Here is an 18099-nt window from a genome sequence, read left to right as displayed (position 1 = left end):
CTTTCCCAGCATCAGAGTCTTTTCCAGCGCCTCCAATTAGGCCATACATTAATAGAAGGCAGGGATTTTCTCTTAGCTTGATTATTTTCCTTCAAGACAAAACCAATACAATATTGTAATTAGCCTCCAAAAAAATAAATAAATAAATAGAAGTGGGGGAAAAAAAGAAATTCTCCATAGACATTTACTTAATATTTGTTGATTAGCTTCTATATACAGACACAGACAGTTGAAAGAAGCAAGAATCAAAGAAAAAGTAGAACCACGAGGATTTCTTTTCACTGTGATTCCACCTTTCCCACTCAATGTCTTGAGAACTATTACAAACTGTGTACTTGAAAGGTGGGTAAAACTTTTGATGAAAAACTACTCCAGCTTTGATACCTCTGTGTGCCCTCTGGAAATAGTGCTCTGAACACATCCTTAAGCCTGAGGCCAGGTTGAAATCGGCCATTATCGGGCGCATTGTCCCTTTTTCACACTCTGTAAACTGTCCTCCCCACCAGGGACAATTGAGGGGAAGGGTGGGTCCAAATGTGTCAGACAGCTGCCAAGCTCACAGCCCTCTACAACAGCACAGCCCATCCACATGCTCTGGCCACCACAACTGCAGGCCAGCAGGAACCCTCATTTTGATCTTGTTAACAGCTGACAACCACAATGATTATGATTCATTCAAACTAAGCCCAAATCTTTCATGAGGAAAGAAAAAAGGGGCCTGGTTAAAAAGAAGAAAGTTTAGAGCTAGAGTTCCCATAAGGATCCTTCCACAATTTAAATTCTGACTAGATGTTTATGGATCTCAAGTGAAAATATTAAAAGAACCGGAAAAGGCAGCCTCGGAGAGAGCATAGTATATTGGAGAAGAAATATGCAACAAGCATTCCCCAAAGACAATTAGCTTAATGATTTCCGTGAGCATCCACTGCATTCTGTGTATATTGACTGACATTATTGCTAATAAGACTAAATGACCTTAAACATTTCTATACAATCAGTTACGTTACATTCCTTAGAGTATTTATTATCAGTGGTTTTTTGATAGCAATTCAGCTCTTACACACTAGAAGAGATTTTCTTTTGATATTTAAAGTTGGCACACAAGGAGAAGACTATACTTAAATGTCTGTGGGGGGAGGGGTAAATGAAAAACTCAAATATAAATCATTATATAATTTCTTCCAATTTTGAAGTTCTGTATTCCTATATTCTGCTTTTATATATTTCTTTGTAGCTAAATGAGAACTTTAGATTCACCTTTGATAAATATGTTTGAAGAAGATCAAAGTTTTACTGTTTCAGAAAAAACATAATTTGAATAAAGTTATAAGCTAGTAATTAATTAGATAACTGAGACAGCCTGATATATGGTCAATATTTCTAGTAAATAGACTTGGGCCTCTGGAATGCACTGAAATAAAATGAACTACTGAGCAGCCCACCTCTGGAAACCCTCAGCTAAAAGGAAGGTACTCAAGGAAGCTAGAAAGGAGATTCCTATACTGGAGAAAAGGCTGGGCTAGGTGATTGCAGTTTCATTCCAGCCATGATACTAGTACCACAAAATGGCATTTCTAGTCAAGATCACGTGAAAATCAAGACTGCACAAAGACCTGCATGAATTCCCCTTCTTTCTGCTCAAGAGCTGACCTACAAATTCCATGGATGGAAAATCTACCAACATCAGTTCCCTCTCTAAGAGGCCTCCATGTGGAAATCTAGGCAGATCTTATCACAACTGCATGTGGAAAGACTTAGGTGTCCTAGCTGGTTTTCTACAACTGAATTTTTGAGGTTAATCTGGAAAGTGGAGACGCCAGGAGTGAGGGAAGCACTATCCATCCACTGTCTAACCACTGAGTACAATCTCAGTATGAAACACCATGAGAAAACGGCCCTGGGATGGAAGACGTGAGGCAGGTGGCCAGGGCTGCCACATAGGGTTGTTCATTTATGCACTTTAAAGATCCCCTGGAGGAGGACGTGGCAACCCACTCCAGTATTCTTGCCTGGAAAATCAAAGGACAGAGAAACCTGGTGAGCCACAGACCACAGGGTTGCAAAGAGTCAAACACGACTGAAGCAACTGAGGATGCACACACACACAGAGACTCCATATTCAAGAGGTTATCACTCATATCAGAGGCAATTTTACCATTTTGAACTACTGACATACTTTTTAACTTTATTGACTCAAAATATGGGCAATCTGCCTATTAACTATGACAGTTTTCTAACAGATAGCAGCATTGTATCTTATCCTAACACAATCAGAATATTTTGTTAGGCTATTCCTGACAAAGAACAAATATTGATAATCAAAAGGCCTTGTTGGTCAAACATTGAAAATAACCTGTCTTTTTACACAAGAAATTACAGGTAAGTATCTGAAATGTGAGCAAAAAGTTCTTTATTGGTATTAGTGCACAGGTTAAATTGATGCTGTATAACGCAGCCCATTTCATCTGCTATTTGTTTACTGGATCAGAATATTTCTGAGTTCTTAAATCTACAAATACTATCATGATGACACAGATCATTATGTAACAACAAATATTCATTTCCCATTAATAATACACAAAATAAATATGACGGGCATAAATTGCAGATTACTATATCATTACCCACTTAATACAGCAATTGATTTTTCTTAGCTATGGAAATTCTGGCAGGACAAAAATTAACTGCCATTAAAATATTTCAGCCTCTTGAAACAGTGATATTATTTAATGCTATATGCACTACGTGCAGGAAACCCAAAACCCTTTAAAGTCAATAATGCCCTTCAAAGCAATAAGAAATTCTTTGAAGAAATATGAAGCAATGCTGTTTACTAAAATGATATCACTGATGTTGAACCAGTTGAAGGTTTTCCTGGCTCTGACACCAAATTCTCTCACACTGAATTACCAGAAAAAGAGGGAAGATTTAATTCACCTATAAATCTTACCATTAGCCCAGCTATGATCTAAAATTGTTTCAAAAGCAATTTTTTCTTATATTGGATATGACAACGTTGTTGTTAAAGGAAAAGCTTATGAAAATGAAGAGTATCATGGCCTCTTTGTAGTTCTAGATATTTGCTAACATAGTCCACAAACTAGCAACCCCTGCTATCATCTAAAAGACTGTTAGAATTGCAGAATCTCAGACCCCACCAGGCTTCCTGAGTTAGAATCTGCATTTTAATATGATCTCAGATGAGCTGAATGTATACTACAGTTTGAGTATTGTTCAGATGACATAATTTTGAAAATTATAACAAAAGTGAATTACTGCAATTTTGCAAAAATTTACAACCTCAATTAACTAAAGACCATAGGAAAGACTATAATACTGCTGTGATATCAGTAATTTAAATTTCTTTTTAAAAATGACTTATTTATTAAAATATGACATTCTCTCTGGTGATTGATCAGTAATGCTATACATCTTTTAATGTCAGAAGCTGAGAGCAGAGTGAGTAGTGGTTGCCAGAGACTGAGGAAAAGGGAAACAGTGCACTGCTATTCAACAGGTTTAAAGTTTTAGTTATATAAGGCAATTAAGTTCTAGAAATGCACTGTACCACATTATGCCTACTATGAACAGCACTGCACACTTAAAATTTTGTTAACAGGGTAGATTTCATTGACCATATTTTTTTAAAAACTTGTATAACAACATGTATACTATGGGCAGATTTTTCTTCAAAAGAATTATGCACAGAAGAATAAATATCTCAAATATACACACATATATATACTTTCAGCAGTAATTTACCAGACTCATCTCCAAATAATTTTGTAGCTCTCAGGACATATTTAACTTTTTCAAAATTAGTCATCAGTGGGAAAAATATCTTCATAATATTAAAATGCATAAACCCCTTACGGTCTAACACAACACAAAAGAGATGCCACACAAATCTAGGAACCATTTCTATAGAAAAAGATACTGGAGAAAGCATTCAATTTGTCATAAGTAATTCAATTTCTAATAAAGAAAGAAGTGTATTATGAAATAAACTTTTATATCCCAGGGGCTATTTTCCCAAAGTTTGACTAAAAATTCAAAAGATCTATAATTTTATGTTTAATAATTCAATTTGCATAATTCCTAAACAGTGGCTTGATGTGCTTCTTTCTAATTTGTACCAAAGGACCAAAAGGACCAGTGACAGCCTTGGAGGCAGAATAGCACGCAGGAGACAGCACTGAAAAAGGCTTAAAGGAGCCAGCACAGAGGCTAAGTTCAATGTCTGACTGCATACCTACTAGCCAACTGGTCCATGCGTGCCTCTCTGTGCCTTAGTTTCCCCATCTGAATATGGATCTGATATTAAGTAGCTATATATAAAGCATTTAGTATCTGGCACATAGCAAGAGCTGAATAACTACTTCCAGTGTTATTATCTTTAGTATAATTTAAAGTGTGTATCATAGTTCTTAAACTCTAATAAGCATGCAATATATGATATCTGTTATGAGTATTAGAATCATCCCATTCCAGGAAGCTGAAAGGAAATGAGAGGAGAAAATCAACCTTTGATGTGAACATGGTGTGCCATTGATCCCAATTTTGAAAGAAAGGGTTTTTTCATTTGTCTCAGAGTTAAGGAATATAAATACTGTAACTTTCCTCTTGAGAACTAATCTTGCCTCTGTTTTTAGAAAATCTAATTCATTCATGATTATTCCATTCAGTAAAATGCTTAATGTTTCAGATACACTAGTGAATAACACATGATTCCTAACCTAAAGAATCTCCCATTAACAGAGGTAACTAGGAGTGTAGATAATAGCACAGTAGTTAAATAATCAACAGCTTTTCCTAACCACAGCTGCTGACTTTTAATTCCAGGAACAGAGTAAACTAGTAGAAAAAGATAAGCTCCAGGAAGAATTCCAAGGGTAGCATTCACAAACTTAATTCTTTGATCCTTGTCCTATGGTTGACCTTTCTCTCATATGGTAGCTTGTACCCGTGATTTCGCTAAGAAAGAAAACTCAAATCTTGCTGGACAGATCACATAAGAAATAATATTCTAGTGTTCTATTAGTTCTAGAGGGACTATTGGGACTGATAAAGACTTCCAGAAGTTTTATCTAATGGAAACATTGCTTCACTAACTATATTATAGTGTTAAAATAGTATGTCCAATGTTCTCATTAACGGAGGCTGCACATCTCTGAAGCTACACTCCAGACTCTCAATGCCCATGTCATCACTACAGAGCCAGGGTAAAAACTCAGCTAATGAACTGTCTTCACACCCTAGACAGAGTGACCTGAGGAGTTTAAAAAGATGCTCTTTAGGCTTCATCTGCCTGAACTACTGAAGCAGAGCAATTGCTGGGATATTGTGGCCACCACAACTCGTGAATAACCATACAAAGATATAGACTTGGAATTCTTCAGGGGCAGACAAACTGTGGGAAGAGAGGCAAACACGTGTTAGCACCTAGACTCTACACATCTCTGATACATTCCCAGAGAAGCATGTGGGTACCCGGAGGCTGGTATCTGCTGTGGTGGCTGCTCCAGAAGTTCTTTGGCAAGCATCTCGACACCACTTCAGTACACTGACTGTCATCCTTTGTCTGACTAAGCCTCATATGCTTTAGTATTTAAAATTGTTTTCATTGGTCAATAACATTCTGACCTCTTTATTGGTTCTACTCCCAACTGTCATCTAAGTTAAGTGGTTCCACTGCTGTACTTTCATTTCATTCTCCTCATTTACCAATTTTTTACTTTCTCCTATTTCATCTTCAGTTCAGTTCAGTTCAGTCGTTCAGTCGTGTCCGACTCTTTGCAACCCCATGAATTGCCAGGCCTCCCTGTCCATCACCAACTCCAGGAGTTCACCCAACTTAGGGGTCAGCATGAATGTCAAAGGCCAAAGAAGCTGACATGAAGTCAGGGGCGTCGCTATAGATATGTAAGAAATGTGCTCTGCGTGTGTTACAAACTCTGTATTTGTGCCCCACCCCCCAAAAAATGTACGTGTTGATGCTCCCAGTGGGATGACACTTGGCGATGAGTCCCTTGGGAGATAATTAGGATGGAAAAGGTCATGAAGGTGGCGATTTCTTGATATGAGTAGTACTCTTATAAGAAGAGATATCAAAGAGTGGTAAACTGCATGTGTACAGACATTAAGAAAAAGCCATGTGAGAACACAGGGAGGAGGCAGCCATCTGAAAGCCAGGAAGAGCACCCTCATCAGAAACTGACTGGCTGGCACCTTGATCTTGGACTTCCCAGCTTCCAGAATTGTGAGAAATAAATTTATGTTGTTAAACCACTCCATCTATAGTATTTTGTTATAGCAGCCTAAGCTAATACAGTGTGGAATAGATCCAATGCTATTGATCTGAATATCAAGGTAAATTTTTAATATTTGGAGCAGGTCAGGAATTATTTTACTTGCTCATATATTTATATATATAAAGGCTTACAGAAATATAAAATCTGAACTATATTTATAAATCCCTGTAATTAAACTTCTATTAAAAGACTATATTATATCAAAACAGAATTCTCTGACATTTAAAGCTGTGTAGTCATCATAAATTAAAGTATAAGCATCAATATATTTCATGATACATTAAGAGAGTAACCATATGAATCCAGTGCACAAAAAGTTCAAATGTAGCACCAATTAAACTAAAATCAATAATTTTCAATAATTCAACAAATTTCATGAAATTCCTTCTAGAAAGGCATGGTGCTAGGTGGTATGAGTGCAAAAGTGGTATGGAGGGTGGAGAGTACAAAATCAGGCAACAATTAAGAGATGGGCTCCACCCCTAATGGGCCTAATCCACCCAAAAGCTCATAAAATAGCCACTGGAATAAGCTTCTGCTTCATTGATTTGCTTGTGTCTATTATTAATGTTTATTAGTTTTAGACATATTTACTGTTGACTCCATTTTTCAAATTCCCACTCCTTTGCTGTTTATTATGACTCCAAATCCACAGTGTGAATCTGTCCTCATTCCCAAAGTGAGCATTTTTCCAAGTATAGAGATAGGAGTCAATTTATTCTTCAGAGTTAATACAGCCGAGTAATATGTCTATGCAAAAAAAGAAGGGAAAAAAGGCTGAGCTAAACGTTTTCCACCTAGATACAAAACAGCCCATTGAAGGCTTACAGGCTGCATTCAAGGCTCTCCACTGGGGATAATAAGACACCATCTGCTTGTCACTCCTTTACAGTTGGGTATGGCAAAGAATGATCAAACATCCATCCAGAGCTATTGTACTGTTTTTCTATAATGCAGACTACAAATTCATACATGTCATTTAGAAACTAAATAGGATTTTTATTAAAATAAATACACTCTTTAAAGTTTATTTAATGTCTTAATAACATCTTTTGGCAGGGAAAATGTATTACCTCCTTCAAAGAAAATTTGAGGTGAGAGCTTATCTACACCTGTTTCACAGTAAAAAAAAAAAAATAATGCAAACCCCAGTGTCACCTTCACCTGTGCTCAGAAGGAACAAAATGAACATGGCAGAGGATCAGCAAATGGGTTAGGATGGAGAGAAACAGTTCCCTCACCAGGGAAGGAAGGACTAGTGTCCACCGGATCAAGTGTATTCGGGAGACAATGTTAAGTCACAGCTAATCTCCTATTGTGAAATATCTTCTGGTTTAGATTTTTTATCCCCTAAAAGTATACAGGAGAAAATAAAATTTTTAAATAAAAAGACTGTTCAGAACAATTCAAAACTAAAGTATATAACATAGACCTCTATAGGAGGCAGGGAGTACAGCTGTAAATGACTTTATGCTCTAGAACTACTTCCTCACATGTACAATGGGGTTCAAAAGCTATAGCAGCTCTAGGATACTATCCTGCTAAAGTAGTCTGTTCTCACACAGAATAATATAAAAAAAAATGTAATGGGAGGTATGAAGTTCATATACTGCTAATAAAAAGGAAAAACTGAGAATCATAGCTAAGATGTTTATAAACAAATGAGATAAATCGTATTATTTTAATATTATCTATAATACATATTGGGCTTCCCTGGTGGCTGATATGGTAAAGAATCTGTCTGCAATGCAGGAGACCCAGGTTCAATTACTGGGTCAGGAAGATCCCCTGAAGAAGGGAATGGCAACCCACCCTGGTATTCTTGCCTGAAGAATTCCATGGACAGAGGAGCCTGGTGGACTACAGTCCATGGGGTAGCACAGAGTTGGACATGACTGAGCAACACACACACACACACACACACACACAATACATATTAAATTAAAGCATTCTTATTTTTTAGAGGCAGAACTTTTGCCACTGGAAGAGCAACAGTCATCAACAGTTCCTTGGGAATGAACTACACACCAGTAGGAATGACTTCAGGTAGAAGGAGGGGTCCTTACCAGTAGGAACAAGAGAAAGAAGCAGGATGGACTGGCTCTCATCCTGTTTTCCACAAGTGCAACTTCAGTCCATGGCTCAACTCCATCAGTTCAGTTCAGTCACTCAATCGTGTCAGACTCTCTGCGACCCCATGAATCACAGCACGCCAGGCCTCCCTGTCCATCACCAACTCCCGGAGTTCACTCAAACTCATGACCATCGAGTCGGTGATGCCATCCAGCCATCTCATTCTCTGTTGTCCACTTCTCCTCCCGCCCTCCAATCCCTCCCAGCATCAGAGTCTTCCAGTGAGTCAACTCGTCACATGAGGTGGCCAAAGTATTGGAATTTCAGCTTTAGCATCAGTCCTTCCAATGAACATCCAGGACTGATCTCCTTTAGAATGGACTGGTTGGATCTCCTTGCAGTCCAAGGGACTCTCAAGAGTCTTCTCCAGCACCACAGTTCAAAAGCATCAATTCTTTGGCAATCAACTTCCTCACAGTCCAACTCTCACATCCATACATGACCACTGGAAAAACCATAGCCTTGACTAGACGGACCTTGGTTGGCAAAGTAATGTCTCTGCTTTTTATTATATATCAACTCCATCACCCCCACCTAAAAACCTACCTGGGAGTCCCAGTCATGTTCACCTGCCCCTCCATCTGCCATCTCTTTTAATAATGAGAGTTTCACAAGTGCTTCCCTTCTCTCACTTTCTCTAATTTATTCGGATACAGGTAGGTGATACATAACCACTTATCACCATCAAAACTACTGCCATCATTTTGCCAAGTCATCACCACTACTTATTGAATCACTACAGTGGCTTTTACTAGAGTCTCCCAAATTCCTTCTTCAATCCTTTCTTAACACACAGCCAAAGTGATACTTTTTAAATAGAAATTCAAATCATGTCACTACTATTTTCAAAATCCTCCTATGTCTTCCCATCTGAGTTAAAAATAAGGTCTTTGCAATGGCCTGCCACGCTCTACGCCATCTGGCTCCTATTACTCCTCTGACCTCATGCACTGCTGTTCTTCCCCTTGCTCTTCCACTGCAGCCCTCCCAGCCCACTTGCTATTCTTTGAAAGTACCGGCCACTCTCCCACCTCAGCATCCTTTGCTGTCCCTGCTGCCGGGAATGCTTTTCCCCCAAACAGACACGTGGCTCACTGACTGCCTCCTGCAGGTCTTTGCTCAAACCCTGCCTCAGAGGGGCTTCCCTTGTCCACCATATCTTGCTGTAAATAGCAACCCCTTCTCCTCACCTGCTTAGCACTCCTCATGGTCCTCCCCTGCTTCATTTTCTCCTCAGCACTCACCACCAGCTGTCATGTATTGGACTGGAATAGGACTGTCAGACAGAACATGGGAACCCAGATAAATTTGAACTTCAGCTCATTCATAGGCTATAGGGCCTCATCTGAGATGTACAGTGACCTTTACCTCCCAGTTTGGTATTAAATTCACAAGTTCAATCCCAGTGGGCTGCTTGGGATTTCAGTTCTATGTAACTTCAGCATGAAGAACAAGAGAGAAAAAGGTGAATGCTGTGACTTCGTATTTAACCCAGCTCTAAATCCATTGTGTAGCCTGGTATCAAACCACTTCTGCTCAAGTTAAACAACTTAGCTTTGTAAAGAGGGGATCTCAATATAAAGGATTCCCAGAGCTTCAAAATTAAGAATCTTCTTAGAATTCCTATGCTGTTATCCTTGCAATGTCCCTGGTTAGACTCTGAGCTCTTGAGAATAGCTCTGGAGACCATGTATGATTATTCTTTAAATATCCCTAGTTCTAAAACAGTAGCCAGGCACATAACAAACACAAAATAAATGTTTATTAAAATAGTATATAGTGTTTTAGATTAATTAGTGTCACATTTTATACAATTATTTTAATCAATTTTATCTTTTGAATACATCATAGGAAATTTATACATTAAGAAATACTGGTATTCATGGAGGGCTGCCAGGTTGTTATTAATATATCTTGGACTTATATGGTGTCTCACTTTCCAAATATATTATCTTATTTGACTTGGTTTTTTTAGTTCTTAAATGCAACAACATAGCATGCAAATAAGAATTTTAAACAAAATTTAAATATAAATACTGAGTTCCAAACTTAGCATATTCCTGTTTCAAATACATCCATTCAAGTTACTTAAGGAAGATTTGAATGTCAACAAAAACAATACTAAATATCAGGCAAAAATCAATAGCTTAAAAATATACAAAGGGCATCGTTCCGCTCTCTTTGGAGGTAGAAGGACAGCATGCTGGCAGATGGTGGGACTATGCCCTGAGAGGCTGAAGCAGGGAGGGCAGAGGGGAGGAGAGGCAATAAATTGCCCTCCTAGGAGACTAAAGAAAGGCTGAAGACTGAGTGCAACTTTTCAGATTTCACATGTAAGTGAGATCATACAGTATTTACCTCTCTCTATCTGACTTACTTCACGGAGCATAATTTCCTCCAGGTCTATTCATGCCGTCACAAGTGGCAAGATTTCATTCTTTGTTATACAGTTAGTCGCACAGTCACGTTCAACTCTGTGATCCCATGGACTATAGCCCGCCAGGCTCCTCTGTCCTTGAAATTCTCTACGCAAGAGAACTGGAGTGGGCTGCCATTTCCTTCTCCAACTCTTTGTTATGGATGAATAATATTCCATTGTCTATATCTATATATATATGCACACCACATTTTCTATATCCATTCATTCTTAGACAGGTTGTCTTAGCTATGGTGAATAACGCTGCAGTGAGTAGCTCTATTGCGGTAATAATTTCACAATATATACACATTTCAAATTACTATGCTGCACATCTTTTTTGCTGTTAAGTTGTGTCCAATTCTTTGTGACCCCATAGACGGCAGCCCACCAGGCTCCTCTGTTCATGCGATTTCCCCTAGGCAAGAATACTGGAGTGGGTTGCCATTTCCTTCTCCAGGGGATCTTCCCAACCCAGGGATCAAACCTACGTTTCCTACATTGGCAGGTGGATTCTTCACCACTGGGCCACCAGGACTTCCCATCTTAAAGTTACACAACATATAAGTCAATTACATCTCAATAAAACTGAAAAAAAAAATTCTAGACACAGAACTTCCCCTCCCCTGACCTGGATATTTTGAAAGTTTGAGATAGATGTTCTCATAGGGGAAGGACACCTACGTCACAACTACACATGGACTGGGGGAACAGCAGTGTGATGAATTCAAGCTCACAATGCACTGAGAGCTGGAATCGATTAAGATGTCATCACAGGAAAACAATACTGCTGAAAACATTATAGGATAGGATATCCTATAATGTTTACACTGTAAAATATAAATCACCATATAATTTGTTCTAGATAGCCCAAAGCAAAATCTCAATCAAAACAGAAAAAGGAAAAAAGGAAGCCTACTGCTGCAAATTCACGTATTCTATGTCCCTCCTCTACTAAAGTTTTACTCTTGCAGTGTTGCTACCCAAGAATCTTACATCTTGTAAGTCCTTTAGAAAAAACAAAGCAGTGCAGTTGGGGAGAGAAAGTGTCCACACTGCCCTGCCTTGTGGGGACAGTTACGTGTATAAAGCCAGACCTGATCTCCCAGCTATGCTCCTCGAAGAAGGTGAGGCCTGTGTTCTCCCTTCTGTTCCAGGCCAAGAGGTTAAGTCCACCCACATTGGGTAAGACTTTTTTACTAAAGACCTCAGATACTCCAAACTAAATTTCATTTAGATATGGAGCAAAGAGAAACCACTTTAAAGACCTCGGCAGCCACCGTCTGCATAGAACAGGCCAGACTCTGGACATAGTCCAGACCCTCTAACATGATGCTCCTACTCCTGGATCCAATGGCTTCTCTGAGACTTACTGGACTTGTTTAAAATCAACCCTCAAGTTCTAGGACATTTAGGGAAATATTAGACACCAACCTACAATAAATTATTAGAAAACATCACTGGGTTGTGTGAAATAAAATAAGGTTTTAAGATAAAGAGGCATGAACTACATGCCAAATCTTAAAGAATTTGTTTAGCATTCCGAGAATTTTTATAAACAAATATTTAAAATATCCCTTAAAATTAAATAACCATGTCTATTGGTAAAAAAAGAAAAATCATTCTAGCATATTGGAAATCCCAATACTTTGACATCAGCAGAATTTTTCAAAGAAAACAGAATACACTGTGCAAGTATAATTATGATGCATGAACCAATGGACTCAAATACTGGCTTATTGGTTTTGCTTTAAAATGGAAGTTTTGACTGACATACTTGAACTTTGGTTTATCACTAGCAATTGCTCAGTCAATATGATGACATTCCTTACTCTCAAGTCACCAATTCCAGGGAGACAAATTCCTTTTAATTTGGATTGATAATCTTAAATTTTTCCCTACGAAAACTGAAATTTTTACTCGACCACAATTGAGTATTTATTATGTCTATATTAACAATATACTGTATAGGATATACAGATGGAATTCTTTTTCTCAAAGACTTTATAATCTAGATATGCAGACAAATAATATACAAGAATAACAGGGACAAATTTATAGAGTGTCCATAAAGAGGTCCAGATAGTTAGGAAGTAAGAATAATACCCATGTTTAGAAGCATGAAGAGAAGTGTTATGGAGGAAACGGACTTAGAGCTGTACAAGAAACCATAAAGGGACTGAGCAAAGGAGTGGCACTTGCCTTCTGGGATGTAAAGGTGATGCAAGAAGAAGGGAAAGATCAATGACTCTCCTCTCCACCAAAGGCTAGCTTTTAAATTCTCATGGTCGTATATAACTCCAAAATGCACTGATTTTAAATAATCAGATATTAACCCAGTTTTTCATATAAAGACTTTCCATTCTGATATCACCTTTACGATATTCCACATAGCTTCTGTCTTTGCCAATATCCATGTTTCTGTTCATTCTGATGACTAGAACTAATCATTCTCAAGAGTCCCCTGACTGCAGGGTCCTATAACCACATGCTCTGCCTACAGAATTCCCTGGGTGATGTTTTGGTCTCTACCTTTTTTATCTTTTACAGCCTGTTTTACTATCAGATCCATACTGAGCAAGCCCCATTGTGTCTATGTTAAATATACAAAAGTGGCAGAAAACTGGAGATATCAACAAAATATCCAAAGGAAAAGAAGTTGCAGATTTTTCTTGCAAATATAAATGAAGATTCAATTTAAGATATAAAAAATACTAAGCCCCAAGGCTATTACTGTGGGAATTACAAAAAATTATGTTGGATCTAAATTTTCATGAAATTCAGTTCAGTTCATTTCAATTCAGTCGCTCAGTCATGTCCGACTCTGCGCGACCCCGTGAATCACAGCACGCCAGGCCTCCCTGTCCATCACCAACTCCCGGAGTTCACTCAAACTCATGTCCATCGAGTCGATGATGCCATCCAGCCATCTCATCCTCTGTCGTCCCCTTCTCCTCCTACAGCCTACTAATTGCAACCTTTTTGCCGAACAGAAGTCTGAAATAGAGGACACTTGTCCTTTCTGATGGCTGCTTTTCTTTTAGTCTTCCTACTCATCTCCACTTTCCTGTTGTTTTTAAGGACATAATCCTTCCCCCTTCCTAGATCTAATTCATTCTCACCTTTTCAATTCACTCATATTCATTCTCTCTCTCTCATCAAACAGAAAAGAGATTCTAGATATTATTTCATAATAATATTAATATCTTAGGGACTTAATATGCTCTCCTTAGTGAATATTTCCATTTTGAAAGAGTATCACAGTAAGAGGGAAATATTTTTCCCAAGAGAATGAAGTTGCCATAAAATGAACGAAAGTCACGTGAGAGGAAAGTGTTTTTTCAGAGGGAAAGTTGTTTGGGTAGTTTTCTGGGATGAAAACAGGAGCTACCTTGCCAACACTCTGCTTGCTTCCATTTAAGCAGTGAGCTGGTCTATTACTTCTGATGAATGAGTGATAGTAGTAGTAATAATAAAGAGAATAATAGCTAATGTTTTGATATTTATTAATTTCAAGCTAACATTTATGAAACACTAACCTAAGCATTTTGCATGTACTGTCACATAATCCCCATTATTATCCCCAGTTTAAAAATGAAGAGATTGAAGCACAGTGAGGTTAAGGATGCACCCATATTGCTGGGACTCAGATCTTGAAAGTACAAACAACTAGACCGTGACTGCTAAGAATTAGTGGCCACAAACCCATATGGAAGAGGAAGCAGCCATGTGCACACGTGGCACACAGCACCAGGACTCTGCCTGATTGTATCTCGGCCAAAGACATCACAAGGTACCCTGCTCTTCTCTTCAACCTCTTCTCCCCCCTGCCAGCATCTGTCTTCACACTTAGTGCTCCAGCACTCAGACCACCACTACACCACTACATTTTGCCCTTTCTTCCCCTGGCTTCCTCTGCATCAGCTCTGCTCCTCAAAAAGGAACCAAACTAAAGTATCAGTGTTTCCATCCTGTGGATTTCCAGATGAGAGCTGGTTAATCTAATTAACATTTATCGGTGCTCTTATTGCAACCAGTTTAAATATTCATACTAAAACATAACTGTGTTCCATTTCATGAATGTTCAAAATGTGAGTGCTTATGAAAAAGTGTAAACAGAGCTCTCAAAAAGCAATTTGTTTTGGGATCCAGATTCACAGAATTTTAAAGCTAGGAAAGATGTTTGTGGTCACCGAGGACAGCCTCCCCACCACAAGCCCAGGTGGCCATCATGACCTGGCCAAGGTTACACAGCCAGCCTGCTTCAGCAATAGAATCCACACTTCCTAACTTCCCATCTGACTTATTCAGCAAAAAGTTTAATAGGTACATTTTTATGTCTCAGGTACTGAGGACTCAAAAGGATCATAAAATCTTGTGCTCTTTCTACTCTATGCTTCTTACTTAGAGTCAAGTTGTAAATGTTTTTATAGTGAGGCCATCCTTAGCTGCTAAAAGAAACAGTGATGTCTCCAAAGTCACAGCAAGAAAGCTATGGAGAAGAGTGATGTTTCTCTTTCATTTAAGATAAAATAGAGTTAGATTGTAATATGAACTGTTTGAGCTAGTAAGGACTTTATGAAACATTTAATCATATGTTCATAATATAATCCAAACCCCCTTATTTTACCAGTGAAAACAATAGTCAGTGAGACCACCTGATTCTAAGCTCTTTCCACCACACCTACACCATCTACCCTCTGGTTGGAAGCAAAAAAAAAACAAAAACAAAAACAAATTTCAGAAAGAGCTGGAATTTCAAAATGCCATTTTTCCAATCACTGAGACTTTTTTGCAGATCCCATCAAGGGAAGAAAGATGAATCAGAAGTGAGATAGGCATGAGGACACTATGTATCTTCTTCCTTCAACAACTGTTTAAATGCTGGCTGAGAGAGAAGAGAAATGAAAAGAGAACCAGTGTTAACAAACTACTGCCTGAACAAATGGCAGGCATGACACATTCTATATGATTTTCTCTGGCAACCATAAGATGTCCCATGAGTTTTCAACCTAGAACTGGATGTTGTTGCCAAGCGATGGAAAACCCAACACAACCCTGACTCGAGGATAAAGATTCAAGATGGAAATAAGCCTTTCTACCAACCCTGCTCAATGCCAACACCCAAGGATAATAATGCTGCAAAGACTATTTTTTAGTGAATAAAAACATACAGCATGTCCAGCTCTCTTTCTGCCTTCTTTTCCAAACAGGCAGCAAGTCATGAATTTTTACACTGTTTTCTCTAAAGCATTATCACAGATTCTTGCCTCCTCCTCAAAAACCAACTATTCCTTATTATTAACTGGTATTTGGGGACTGAATTTCAATCAGTGTGGAATGTATGACACTGACACAGATGCGACAGGCCCCTGCCTAGCAGAGATGCTCCATAGCAGAAACAGGGCTGTTGCTGACGGGTTAAAGCCACTTTACACCCATTGCTCCAGCTTTGTGTCCTGCAGGAGAGCCTAAATGAAAACATGAATAACGTTTTTTAATATACCAAAGGCTGACAGCCTTAAGTTATTTTTCTCCCAGCTCAAACCAAAGCAAAATAGGGATAAGTGTTTTATGCAATTCAAAATTCAGGTCAAGTATCAACACTAAATTGTGAATACTTTAAATATTAACAACACGCATGTAAGATATTACATCTTTATGTCCACGTAAGTAGTAAATACAAGATAAAAAAAAAGACCCCTTCCATACTAAAAATGTTCTCAAAAATAATTCAGAACATTTATACATAAATTTATATATACCAGGCATCCTATATACTGACTTCACAGTTCAGTTCAGTTCAGTCGCTCAGTCGTGTCCGACTCTCCGCGACCCCATGAATCACAGCACGCCAGGCCTCCCTGTCCATCACCAACTCCCGGAGTTCACTCAAACTCATGTCCACAGAATCGGTGATGCCATCCAGCCATCTCATTCTCCGTCGTCCCCTTCTCCTCCCGCCCCCAACCTTTCCCAGCATCAGAGTCTTTTCCAGTGAGTCAACTCGTCTCATGAGGTGGCCAAAGTACTGGAGTTTCAGCTTTAGCATCAGTCCCTCCAATGAACATCCAGGATTGATCTCCTTTAGAATGGACTGGTTGGATCTCCTTGCAGTATAAGGGACTCTCAAGAGTCTTCTCCAACACCACAGTTCAAAAGCATCGATTCTTCGGCGATCAGCTTTCTTCACAGTCCAACTCTCACATCCATACATGACCACGGGAAAAACCATTGCCTTGACTAGACGGACCTTGGTCGGCAAAGTAATGTCTCTGCTTTTTAATATGCTATCAAGGTTGGTCATAACTTTCCTTCCAAGGAGCAAGCGTCTTTTAATTTCATGGCTGCAATCAGCATCTGCAGTGATTTTGGAGCCCAAAAAAACAAAGTCTGACACTGTTTCCACTGTTTTTCCATCTATTTCCCATGAAGTGATGGGACCAGATGCCATGATCTTTGTTTTCTGAATGCTGAGCTTCAAGCCAACCTTTTCACTCTCCTCTTTCACTTTCATCAAGAGGCTTTTGAGTTCCTCTTCACTTTCTGCCATAAGGGTAGTGTCATCTGCATATCTGAGGTTATTGATATTTCTCCCAGCAATCTTGATTCCAGCTTGTGCTTCTTCCAGCCCAGCGTTCCTCATGATGTACTCTGCATATAAGTTAAATAAGCAAGGTGACAATATACAACCTTGACGTACACCTTTTCCTATTTGGAACCAGTCTGTTGTTCCATGTCCAGTTCTAACTGTTGCTTCCTGACCTGCATACAGGTTTCTCAAGAGGCAGGTCAGGTGGTCTGGGATTCCCATCTCTTTCAGAATGTTCCACAGTTTATTGTGATCCACACAGTCAAAGGCTTTGGCATAGTCAATGAAGCAGAAATAGATATTTTTCTGAAACTCTCTTGCTTTCTCCATGATCCAGCGGATGTTGGCAATTTGATCTCTGGTGCCTCTGCCTTTTCTAAAACCTGCTTGAACATCTGGGAGTTCACGGTTTACATACTGCTGAAGCCTGGCTTGGAGAATTTTGAGCATGACTTTACTAGCGTGTGAGATGAGTGCAATTGTGCGGTAGTTTGAGCATTCTTTGGCATTCCCTTTCTTTGGGATTGGAATGAAGACTGACCTCTTCCAGTCCTGTGGCCACTGCTGAGTTTTCCAAATCTGCTGGCATATTGAGTGCAGCACTTTCACAGCATCATCTTTCAAGACTTGAAATAGCTCAACTGGAA

The sequence above is a fragment of the Moschus berezovskii genome, chromosome 21 (assembly GCF_049115385.1).
Source record: "Moschus berezovskii isolate FMDL1 chromosome 21, NW_MosBer_1.0, whole genome shotgun sequence".
NCBI classification, from domain to species: Eukaryota; Metazoa; Chordata; class Mammalia; order Artiodactyla; family Moschidae; genus Moschus; species Moschus berezovskii.
This window is presented reverse-complemented; position numbering follows the sequence as displayed.